Source organism: Haliotis rufescens, unplaced genomic scaffold (genome assembly GCF_023055435.1).
Source record: "Haliotis rufescens isolate VD_foot unplaced genomic scaffold, xgHalRufe1.0.p SCAF_36, whole genome shotgun sequence".
NCBI classification, from domain to species: domain Eukaryota; kingdom Metazoa; phylum Mollusca; class Gastropoda; order Lepetellida; family Haliotidae; genus Haliotis; species Haliotis rufescens.
In genome coordinates, this window is record NW_025964068.1 from 4,897,669 (window position 1) to 4,911,290 (window position 13,622).

Genomic DNA, 13,622 nt, shown 5'->3' on the forward strand with positions numbered 1-13,622 from the left:
CTTACAATTTCTTGAGAACATTTCTCATTGCTCTCAGTTATATATCTGACAAATACTTACATGTGTTGCTGTCAATATTCACAACATTGAGCCTACGGGCAACGTTGCATGAAACCCTCACATTTCGCTTAACGTATCGCCTCACAGTTTAACATAATAACATAGATATAGGAACGTATACAAAATCTACTTAATTTTCATAATCATACATCAAGGGCAACACTTTCAGTACCGATTGCAAAACGTCAACAAAGCGACCCGGGAGGAACGATCAGCTGATTTCACCGCATCGCTTCGAACGCCTATCTAGTGGTTAACTATACAATATAATCAGTCGTGGTCGTCCCTCATGTATAATTATATCAAGGAACATATATTTCCGGACATGGCAATAGATAAATAATTGTTTAGGCGAAAAGATATACTGTCCGCACACAAGTGTGACCGTTGCCGACAGGGGTGAAGGTTGTACTAGTTAACTGTCTATAGACGCCATAGTAACATGTAGTGCCCGTATTGCGCATACCACATGCGCCGTCAGTTTAAGGTTGGACCGTCCGCGTCAGCGCACCTAGCGGGTTAGTGAAGGGAAGATAAATTGAAAAAGATCGCCCATTTGGCTAACTATCATGTTAATATACCCTGTCTTCCATGATCTCCAGGTGACATAGAGACACAGACCCTTCAATAACACTAAAATATATAAATTTCTCTTAACACATGCAGTAAATTACTCAAAACAAAATTAAGCTTAACAACTGCTTCATTGATTGTACCAAATTCATCTCATTCCCATCCTCAATATAAACAATCGGACCCAGTTCGTCAGGCGCAGATTCGCCAGCTACCAACAGTTCAATTATTGCATTTATAGCGCTGTTGCTGTCTCGCTATACCGTTACTTTGGCTCACACCCAGCTAACAACCCTTGACGATCCAACACCCATTTTCCACGACCCTAAATTCATTACAGTCTGTTCGTATATCACCGTTAACAAATTAGAAGGACGATACCATTGTTGTAAATCCCACCAACTCCCGCCCACGTGATCATACAGCAGTAAGAGATGCACGTACTTTTCAAAAGGTAAATTTACCCTAAAATTCATCAGTATGAACATCAAAGACATTGAAAGTGTAACCCACAATAACTGTCTGTTAACATATATATAGGAAAACAATGAAAGCATTATATAAAACGTATTATGTCCAGTTCTATCTCTCGCACACACAAAAAATGTCCTCACCTGTTGACAATGGCGGTCGTAGAGGCCGGAAACGAGCGCGCGCGCCACCTAGCAAATGACATTGGGCCGTTAGAGTTACCTACCGTAGCAACAAACTGGCCGTGTCAGTTTGGAAGGCTGGATAGATACCATTCGAAAGGGACCAACGCCCGAACTGACAATCTTAAGCCTAAATGAACCAGTGAAATATCAGATTGTTAATAAAGACCATCATTTAATTATAATTAAAGTATTCATGAAGTGGATACAAATTAAAACTACTTTAAATATGATATCCCCCGCTTGTCATTACATTTTCTTAATGTACATTGTTGCTTCCTGACATCTAAATCAGTATCAAATGATATTGCTGCGTTTTATTTACAGTACAACATGTGTTTTTTTTAATTGCTTTTTCTTGCAACAGATTTCCTCACTATCAATTACCTTTTGTATTATACGAACCTGTTCATTACTGATAATTCCATTTATATCATTGGCGTTCACCTTTTAGAAACCAGTCCCTTTCCCTTTCCCTTCATTGTGTTGACAGCTAATCCTCTTAGAACACACAAGTTTGGAAGACTGGGGTTTTCTTTCCTAATTGGGTGAAAGGTTTTAACAAGGAGATGACAAGAGGTGACTGACATGTGTTGTTACTGTTAGGTAATGCCCCAAGCCATCGCACCCCTGACCACCTGTCAGTCAAGTGCATATTGGAACATGAGCTACGGTAATGGTACAGCAGATTCATCCGAGAGCCGCGTGTGGGGTGCTTGGGTTATAGCTAAAAACGGCACCTGGCGAAAACGGCACCTCTGATTGGGAGGCACAACTAACTTATTGTGAAAACATTATATGCTTTTATATCGTCACATCGTCTACTACAAACACCAATAATGGTGAAAACTTATAACAAGTTTACATTGGAAATTAGCCCCCTGAGTCACCAACTATAATAATGCTTGGTGCTACATGGGCCGATATTGTAAACATTGATGAAGATGAAGAACTGTATATATGTGAATGTATGTAGTTATCTGTGAACAACTGGGAAACGGTAAATAACATGTAAAACACATCAAATAATATATAACAAATAACATGAATATATATAGTACTACATAAATCGTTATTATAAATAGAGGTGCCGTTTTCGCCCGTCACACAGAAGCCATTTTCGCCAGAGAAATCGGTGCCGTTTTAGCCTGATCCCGGGTGCTTTAGTCAAAACGTACATCATGCCCCAGAACACCTCCTTCATAAATCCCTCTCAAACTGGGATTTACGGTAGGTTTATGATTGAAAGTTTAAAATCGCATTTACTATCTTTTCAAGTACTTGTCATTATTCAATTATCACAACTTCAAGTAAAAATGGTAGCAATTTCTATAGTCTTTTTCTGCATGTATTTTCTTCACACTGTATGCAGTACTCTCTGCCAGCAGAAAGCACGCATTTTGTACGTTTGTGATTGAAAGTTTAATATCGCTGAACTCCCCGTTTAATGTACTGGTTCTTGTCTTAATTGTATTACCGCAACTTCCAAGTACAGTAACCGACGGGTTATATGTTAACTTCATGTTTCGATAGCAGCGATTTCTATAGTCTGTTTCATTATGGATTTTCTTCACGCTGTTTTCAGTAGTCTCTGCCAGCAGAAAGCACGCATTTTGTACGTTTGTGATTGAAAGTTTAATATCGCTGAACTCTCCGTTTAATTTACTGGTACTTGTCTTAATTGTATTACCACAATTTCAAATAATAACAGACCATTTATATGTTCACTTCGTTTCAATAGTAGCGACTTCTAGTCTGTTTCTGTATAGATTCTCTTCACGCTGTTTGTAATACATTCTGCCAGTGGAAAGTGCACAGTTTCCCGTACTTGTACACTAGATCCATTCAGTTGCTCCCTGTCTAAAGGGATCGTTGTACAACATGTTTGGTATTCTTCTTATAAAATGCCTTATTTTCCTTGGAACGGATTTCCGCACTATCAAATTAGCTTTTAATAATACCAACCTGTTCATTTTTGATAATTCCATTTTTTCCTGAAAGATCCCAGATATAATGCCAACTTTAAGGAGTATTATTTACCCATTTCATTATGGTTAAGAAACCAGTCCCGTTCTCAAACTACTTAAGTGCATTGATCTCCATTGTGTTTACAGCTAATCTTCTTTTAAACTTTGATCACAAACGCTTGGAAGACTTGTTGTTTTCTTAGCTGATTGGTTGAATTGCTTCAACAAGGAGATGACAAGAGGTGACCGACATGTGTTGTTACTGCTAGATAATGTCCCAAGCCATCTCATCCCTGAGCACGGGTCAAATTACAAGATCCATTTCCTGCATATTACAATAACAAGTCACCAACACCTCTGCATGCTGGTATCTTCCATACTTAACAGGTACAGGGCCAAAATGGGATTTTTTTCTTGGTCAAAACGGACAGGTGAAATATCCTATTGATAATCCAGATCATATTATAGTCGTACACAGTATAGCACATATCCTTCAGCATATCCGAATGCTTTTATATAACAACAGGAGAAAATGCCTAAAGTAATAAATTAGTTTAATTAAGAACTCAGTTTCAATGGTTTTTAGTACTTTGTATAACCAAAGTGCAATTTTGCAAAAGTACTTCTATGAATAGAACAGGATCCGCTTCTACAATTCCTAACCAGCGGGAGCCCGACATCGCTGCTTGCAGCTATATTTATTATTTATTATTATTATTATTATTCCGGCGTTTTTTGTTCCAATCCTAACTCCAAAACTACTGCTCAGAATGTCTTCAAAATTTCCACAAAGATACCTTAGATCCTGAAGCAGATACCACAAAAATCTCAAGACTCTAGACTCAAGATCTAAGGGCAGATAACTCAAAACAACTTTAAAAATCGCAATTTCAACAGCTAAAATCTCCGCCACGAAAGCTCCAAAGACTTCCAAAATTCTTGAACAGATCCAGAATCAGATGCCAAACAAAATCTCTACACATCTAATGTAGCGAAATTGCTTCGCTTGGCCTCCATATCGGATTAAGAGTTTTTGCACTGTTTTTTAGCAGATTTCTCAGTACTTGACTCCCAAAATCTCCTCAGCTCAAACTAACAGCTCAAAAGCTTCCAAACTCTCCAGACTTTGGCTCCAAGTACCATACTAACAAATTCAATGAAAAAATCCTCAGATATGTCTTCAATGGCCGCCATATTGACTGCAACTTCCGGCTGAAAGATATTTTCAAACTTTTTATAGGACATCTTTAGCAAGCTCTGGCATTGGAAACTTATCAGGTAAGGCATTTGAACAACTTCTGTTGAGTCTTGCTTTGGTTGCTGAACAAGATCTCTTCTTGCTCTTATGTCAAAAGTCACGTGATGTGGCGGCCATATTGGATTTTGCTAGCCTCTCATATTTTTACTTTGCAAACTACGTAGCTGCTAAATTTCTTGATAGAAAGTGCTACAAATTACCACAATGCACCAGCATCAGACGCTGAACATTTCCTGTTCTTAGCTGTTTGTCAAAAGTTGCGTCATTTAGCGTCCATATTGGATTAAAGACCGTGAAAATGCCAAAAGTGATAAAAACGGCAGAAAACAGCATATATCTCCGCCAAAATTGCTCCAATAGCTACCATATTTTGCATGTGACACCGTCATAAGATACCGATCATTTTCGATCCAGGCCTAAAAATGGATATTTCCAGCCGTTTGGCCGCCATCTTGGATTTAAGGTTTTTGTCGTCAGGTTGCCATGGAAACCAAACTTGACAACGGAATGCATTGATATTCACAGCACTATTAGATACAGACCATGGGAAGATGTCTGCAAAGTTTCAGCTTTGTAAGTTAGATAGTTCGTGAGAAAATGACAAAACAGAGTTTAGGTGGACAGACGCGCGGACGGACGGCGGACATGCATATCATCAAAATTTACCTATACATATGCTACAACTGGTCGGGGTAATGCATAATTACCAACCACTTCCACCATAGATGCAATAACAGTCGCGTGAGAGCTCGCCAAAAAAAGTACATTTTCGTTTAACGGACCACCTAAATGACCTTGACCCCGTGACCTTGGTGACCTTGAATTTTTTTAAATGGTTTTAGTCCAGCTACCCGATCCCGGGTTCAAAAGTGCCAAAATCGCAAAAATAAGAATTTCTTATTAGGGCTCCCTGCCTACAAGGCAAGAGCCCTATTGTAATTGTTCGATTTATTATTATTTATTAGGGCTCCCTGCCTACAAGGCAAGAGCCCTATTGTAATTGTTCGATTTATTATTATTTATTATTATTATTATTATTCCGGCGTTTTTTGTTCCAATCCTAACTCCAAAACTACTGCTCAGAATGTCTTCAAAATTTCCACAAAGATACCTTAGATCCTGAAGCAGATACCACAAAAATCTCAAGACTCTAGACTCAAGATCTAAGGGCAGATAACTCAAAACAACTTTAATTATTATTATTATTATTCCGGCGTTTTTTGTTCCAATCCTAACTCCAAAACTACTGCTCAGAATGTCTTCAAAATTTCCACAAAGATACCTTAGATCCTGAAGCAGATACCACAAAAATCTCAAGACTCTAGACTCAAGATCTAAGGGCAGATAACTCAAAACAACTTTAAAAATCGCAATTTCAACAGCTAAAATCTCCGCCACGAAAGCTCCAAAGACTTCCAAAATTCTTGAACAGATCCAGAATCAGATGCCAAACAAAATCTCTACACATCTAATGTAGCGAAATTGCTTCGCTTGGCCTCCATATCGGATTAAGAGTTTTTGCACTGTTTTTTAGCAGATTTCTCAGTACTTGACTCCCAAAATCTCCTCAGCTCAAACTAACAGCTCAAAAGCTTCCAAACTCTCCAGACTTTGGCTCCAAGTACCATACTAACAAATTCAATGAAAAAATCCTCAGATATGTCTTCAATGGCCGCCATATTGACTGCAACTTCCGGCTGAAAGATATTTTCAAACTTTTTATAGGACATCTTTAGCAAGCTCTGGCATTGGAAACTTATCAGGTAAGGCATTTGAACAACTTCTGTTGAGTCTTGCTTTGGTTGCTGAACAAGATCTCTTCTTGCTCTTATGTCAAAAGTCACGTGATGTGGCGGCCATATTGGATTTTGCTAGCCTCTCATATTTTTACTTTGCAAACTACGTAGCTGCTAAATTTCTTGATAGAAAGTGCTACAAATTACCACAATGCACCAGCATCAGACGCTGAACATTTCCTGTTCTTAGCTGTTTGTCAAAAGTTGCGTCATTTAGCGTCCATATTGGATTAAAGACCGTGAAAATGCCAAAAGTGATAAAAACGGCAGAAAACAGCATATATCTCCGCCAAAATTGCTCCAATAGCTACCATATTTTGCATGTGACACCGTCATAAGATACCGATCATTTTCGATCCAGGCCTAAAAATGGATATTTCCAGCCGTTTGGCCGCCATCTTGGATTTAAGGTTTTTGTCGTCAGGTTGCCATGGAAACCAAACTTGACAACGGAATGCATTGATATTCACAGCACTATTAGATACAGACCATGGGAAGATGTCTGCAAAGTTTCAGCTTTGTAAGTTAGATAGTTCGTGAGAAAATGACAAAACAGAGTTTAGGTGGACAGACGCGCGGACGGACGGCGGACATGCATATCATCAAAATTTACCTATACATATGCTACAACTGGTCGGGGTAATGCATAATTACCAACCACTTCCACCATAGATGCAATAACAGTCGCGTGAGAGCTCGCCAAAAAAAGTACATTTTCGTTTAACGGACCACCTAAATGACCTTGACCCCGTGACCTTGGTGACCTTGAATTTTTTTAAATGGTTTTAGTCCAGCTACCCGATCCCGGGTTCAAAAGTGCCAAAATCGCAAAAATAAGAATTTCTTATTAGGGCTCCCTGCCTACAAGGCAAGAGCCCTATTGTAATTGTTCGATTTATTATTAGGGCTCCCTGCCATCCTGGCAAGAGCCCTATTGTAATTGTTAGATTTATTATTATTATTCTTTATTATTATTATTATTATTATTATTCCGGCCGATTTTGTTCCAATCCTACCTCCAAAACTACTGCTCAGAATCTCTTCAAAATTTCCACAAAGATAGCTTAGCTACTGAAGTTATGCCCACAAAAATCTCAAGACTCTAGACTCAAAGACTAAGGGCAGATAACTCAAACCAACTTTAAAAATCGCAATTTCAACAGCTAATAACTCCGCCACGAAAGCTCCAAAGACATCCAAAATTCTTGAGCTAGTGCGCATTCAGATGGCCAACAAATTCTCTACACATCCAATGTAGCGAAATTGCTTCGTTTGGCCTCCAGATCGGATTAAGTGTTTTTGCACTGTTTTTTAGCAGATATCTCAGTACTTGACTCCCAAAATCTGCTCAGCTCAAACTACCAGCTCAAAAGCTTCCAAACTCTCCACACTTTGGCTCCAAGTACCATACTAACATATTCAAAGAAAAAATCCTCAGATATGTCTTCAATGGCCGCCATATTGACTCCAACTTCCGGCTGAAAGATATTTTCAAACTTTTTATAGGACATCTTTAGCAAGCTCTGGCATTGGAAACTTATCAGGTAAGGCATTTGAACAACTTCTGTTGAGTGTTGCTTTGGTTGCTAAACAAGATCTCTTCTTGCTCTTATGTCAAAAGTCACGTGATGTGGCGGCCATATTGGATTTTGCTAGCTTCTCATATTTTTACTTTGCAAACTACGTAGCTGCTAAAGTTCTTGATAGAAAGTGCTACAAATGACCACAATGCACCAGCATCAGACGCTGGACATTTCATGTTCTTAGCTGTTTGTCAAAAGTTGCGTCATTTAGCGTCCATATTGGATTAAAGACCGTGAAAATGCCAAAAGTGATAAAAACGGCACAAAACAGCATATATCTCCGCCAAAATCGCTCCAATAGCTACCATCTTTTGCATGTGACACCGTCATAAGATAGCGATCATTTTCGATCCAGGCCTAAAAATGGATATTTCCAGCCGTTTGGCCGCCATCTTGGATTTAAGGTTTTTGTCGTCAGGTTGCCATGGAAACCAAACTTGACAACGGAATGCAGTGATATTCACAGCACTATTAGATACAGACCATGGGAAGATGTCTGCAAAGTTTCAGCTTTGTAAGTTAGATAGTTCGTGAGAAAATGACAAAACAGAGTTTTGGTGGACAGACGCGCGGACGGACGGCGGACATGCATATCATCAAAATTTACCTATACATGTGCTAGAACTGGTCGGGGTAATGCATAATTACCAACCACTTCCACCATACATGCAATAACAGTCGCGTGAGAGCTCGCCAAAAAAAGTACATTTTCGTTTTATGGACCACCTAAATGACCTTGACCCCGTGACCTTGGTGACCTTGAATTTTTTAAAATGGTTTTAGTCCAGCTACCCGATCCCGGGGTCAAAAGTGCCAAAATCGCAAAAATAAGAAAATCTTATTAGGGCTCCCTGCCATCCTGGCAAGAGCCCTATTGTAATTGTTAGATTTATTATTATTATTCTTTATTATTATTATTATTATTATTATTCCGGCCGATTTTGTTCCAATCCTACCTCCAAAACTACTGCTCAGAATCTCTTCAAAATTTCCACAAAGATAGCTTAGCTACTGAAGTTATGCCCACAAAAATCTCAAGACTCTAGACTCAAAGACTAAGGGCAGATAACTCAAACCAACTTTAAAAATCGCAATTTCAACAGCTAATAACTCCGCCACGAAAGCTCCAAAGACATCCAAAATTCTTGAGCTAGTGCGCATTCAGATGGCCAACAAATTCTCTACACATCCAATGTAGCGAAATTGCTTCGTTTGGCCTCCAGATCGGATTAAGTGTTTTTGCACTGTTTTTTAGCAGATATCTCAGTACTTGACTCCCAAAATCTGCTCAGCTCAAACTACCAGCTCAAAAGCTTCCAAACTCTCCACACTTTGGCTCCAAGTACCATACTAACATATTCAAAGAAAAAATCCTCAGATATGTCTTCAATGGCCGCCATATTGACTCCAACTTCCGGCTGAAAGATATTTTCAAACTTTTTATAGGACATCTTTAGCAAGCTCTGGCATTGGAAACTTATCAGGTAAGGCATTTGAACAACTTCTGTTGAGTGTTGCTTTGGTTGCTAAACAAGATCTCTTCTTGCTCTTATGTCAAAAGTCACGTGATGTGGCGGCCATATTGGATTTTGCTAGCTTCTCATATTTTTACTTTGCAAACTACGTAGCTGCTAAAGTTCTTGATAGAAAGTGCTACAAATGACCACAATGCACCAGCATCAGACGCTGGACATTTCATGTTCTTAGCTGTTTGTCAAAAGTTGCGTCATTTAGCGTCCATATTGGATTAAAGACCGTGAAAATGCCAAAAGTGATAAAAACGGCACAAAACAGCATATATCTCCGCCAAAATCGCTCCAATAGCTACCATCTTTTGCATGTGACACCGTCATAAGATAGCGATCATTTTCGATCCAGGCCTAAAAATGGATATTTCCAGCCGTTTGGCCGCCATCTTGGATTTAAGGTTTTTGTCGTCAGGTTGCCATGGAAACCAAACTTGACAACGGAATGCAGTGATATTCACAGCACTATTAGATACAGACCATGGGAAGATGTCTGCAAAGTTTCAGCTTTGTAAGTTAGATAGTTCGTGAGAAAATGACAAAACAGAGTTTTGGTGGACAGACGCGCGGACGGACGGCGGACATGCATATCATCAAAATTTACCTATACATGTGCTAGAACTGGTCGGGGTAATGCATAATTACCAACCACTTCCACCATACATGCAATAACAGTCGCGTGAGAGCTCGCCAAAAAAAGTACATTTTCGTTTTATGGACCACCTAAATGACCTTGACCCCGTGACCTTGGTGACCTTGAATTTTTTAAAATGGTTTTAGTCCAGCTACCCGATCCCGGGGTCAAAAGTGCCAAAATCGCAAAAATAAGAAAATCTTATTAGGGCTCCCTGCCATCCTGGCAAGAGCCCTATTGTAATTGTTAGATTTATTATTATTATTCTTTATTATTATTATTATTATTATTATTCCGGCCGATTTTGTTCCAATCCTACCTCCAAAACTACTGCTCAGAATCTCTTCAAAATTTCCACAAAGATAGCTTAGCTACTGAAGTTATGCCCACAAAAATCTCAAGACTCTAGACTCAAAGACTAAGGGCAGATAACTCAAACCAACTTTAAAAATCGCAATTTCAACAGCTAATAACTCCGCCACGAAAGCTCCAAAGACATCCAAAATTCTTGAGCTAGTGCGCATTCAGATGGCCAACAAATTCTCTACACATCCAATGTAGCGAAATTGCTTCGTTTGGCCTCCAGATCGGATTAAGTGTTTTTGCACTGTTTTTTAGCAGATATCTCAGTACTTGACTCCCAAAATCTGCTCAGCTCAAACTACCAGCTCAAAAGCTTCCAAACTCTCCACACTTTGGCTCCAAGTACCATACTAACAACTTCGCAGTAAACATACGTATGTGATATGTTGACCTGATAGCCCTTGTTCTGGCGATTCCAGAGCACCAAACGGTTTGTCTGTAGCTCAATGGACAACGGAGCTACACCCTTTTGAAAACGGCACTCTTTGGCCCAGGTCCATAAACTTCAAACTTGCCAAATAGCACAACTCTAAATACCCGTAACTCCGAAACTACTCGTCCGATTTCGACCAGATTTTGTATATGTATATTGAGTGGGGATGTCTGCTACCACGACCAATTGTAGTGACTTAGGAATTAAAACAACGGAGAGAGAAATTATGCATAATTTATGTATAACAACATCTTTCAACATCTTGCTCCTAACCAGATCATTCTAAAACTGGAAGACTAGGCAATCTTTAGTATTTACATGTGCAATTCGATATTGAAATGCAGTCACAAATCACAAATCCTACATACATCAAACTCTTATTTCACATGTTCTGGAAATGTCATTTAGTGGGGATGACATGGGTGCTTTACGAACGCTTCAAACATTTTTTAAAGTAAAAGACACTGAAAGAAGCAGCCATAGAATGACAAATAAGTCCCGTTCACTGCACTTCAATCGCCAGCAATACTCGTGCATACGATTCCGTTCTCTTGGCGCTATACGCTACACTATTGTCGGTATAGGTTTATTTATATAACAAACTACAGTCTGTAGTACGTGAGCTTTGTGTATAGTTTTAGGCTATGGACCACAGAAATCAGTTATCAGGGTCAATGAGATACAGTGTTAAGACAGCTGATGGACAACGCAAGCAGAAACGGACTATAGAAATACATTTACGTTTCCGCTCGTACCTTCAACGGTTCTGTATAGAAACTTGGTGTAAATATCAACATCGCATGCTTTGTTATGTCTAAGCTCATATCTGCATCAATTGGCGCGAATTCACAATACACATTGCCAAGCAAAGAACTGCGCATACATGTTTATTGGCTTCACAGCGTGTCAGCTTACCTCAGTCCCATGCGGCTGGGTCGGTCGGTTGCATATTGGAACGTGATCCACGTGCACGGTAATGGTAGCGCGAGGCAGTGATAGCGCGATAGCGGATTACATAAGCTGCTGTCAGCGGGGTCATCTGAGAGCCACGTGTGGGCTCCTCCGGTCAAAACAGGACCCCCCGAGGACACCTCCTTCATAAATCTTTATCGGACTGTGGGATTTACGGTAGGTTTGTGATTCAAAGTTTTATGTTCCTGAACTCTCCGATTAATTTACTGGTACTTGTCATAATTGTATTACCACAACTTCAAGTATAGTAACAGACGGGTTATATGTTGACTTCATGTTTCGATAGCGGCGATTTCTATAGTCTGTTTCATTATGGATTTTCTTCACGCTGTTTTCAGTAGTCTCTGCCAGCAGAAAGCACGCATTTTGTACGTTTGTGATTGAAAGTTTAATATCGCTGAACTCTCCGTTTATTGTACTGGTTCTTGTCTTAATTATATTAACACAATTTCAAGTAATAACAGACCATTTATATGTTCACTTCGTTTCAATAGTAGCGACTTATATAGTCTGTTTCTGTATAGATTCTCTTCACGCTGTTTGTAATGCATTCTGCCAGTGGAAAGTGCACAGTTTCCCGTACTTGTACACTATATCCATTCAGTTGCTCCCTGTCTAAAGGATCGTTGTAGAACATGTTTGGTTTTCTTTTTATAAAATGCCTTGTTTTTCCTTGGAACGGATTTCCGCACTATCAAACTACCCCTTTATGATCTGAACCTGTTCATTATTGATAATTCCATTTTTTTTCTGAAAGATCCCAGATATAATGCCGACTTTAAGGAGTATTATTTACCAACACATTATGGATTAGAAACCAGTCCCGTTCTCAACCTACTTAAGTGCATTGATCTCCATTGTGTTTACAGCTAATCTTCTTTTAAACTTTGATCACAAACGCTTGGAAGGCTTGGGGTTTTCTTAGCTGATTGGTTGAATTGCTTCAACAAGGAGATGCCAAGAAGTGACCGACATGTGTTGTTACTGTTAGATAATGGTCTAAGCCATCTCATCCCTGAGCACGGGTCAAATGACAACATCCATTTCCTGCATATTACAATAACAAGTCACCAACACCTCTGCATGCTGGTATCTTCCATACTTAACAGGTACAGGGCCAAAATGGGAATTTTTTTCTTGGTCAAAACGGACAGGTGAAATATCCTATTTATAATCCAGATCATATTATAGTCGTGCACAGTATAGCACATATCCTTCCGCATATCCGAATGCTTTTATATAACAACAGGAGAAAATGCCTTAATGGTAATCAATTAGTTTTATTAAGAACTCAGTTTCAATGGTTTTTAGTACCCTGTATAACCAAAGTGCAATTTTACAAAAGTACATCTATGAATAGAACAGGATCCGCTTCCACAATTCTTAGCAAGCGGGAGCCCGACATCGCTGCTTGCAGCTATATTTATTTATTATTATTATTATTATTCCGGCGTTTTTTGTTCCAATCCTAACTCCAAAACTACTGCTCAGAATGTCTTCAAAATTTCCACAAAGATACCTTAGATCCTGAAGCAGATACCACAAAAATCTCAAGACTCTAGACTCAAGATCTAAGGGCAGATAACTCAAAACAACTTTAAAAATCGCAATTTCAACAGCTAAAATCTCCGCCACGAAAGCTCCAAAGACTTCCAAAATTCTTGAACAGATCCAGAATCAGATGCCAAACAAAATCTCTACACATCTAATGTAGCGAAATTGCTTCGCTTGGCCTCCATATCGGATTAAGAGTTTTTGCACTGTTTTTTAGCAGATTTCTCAGTACTTGACTCCCAAAATCTCC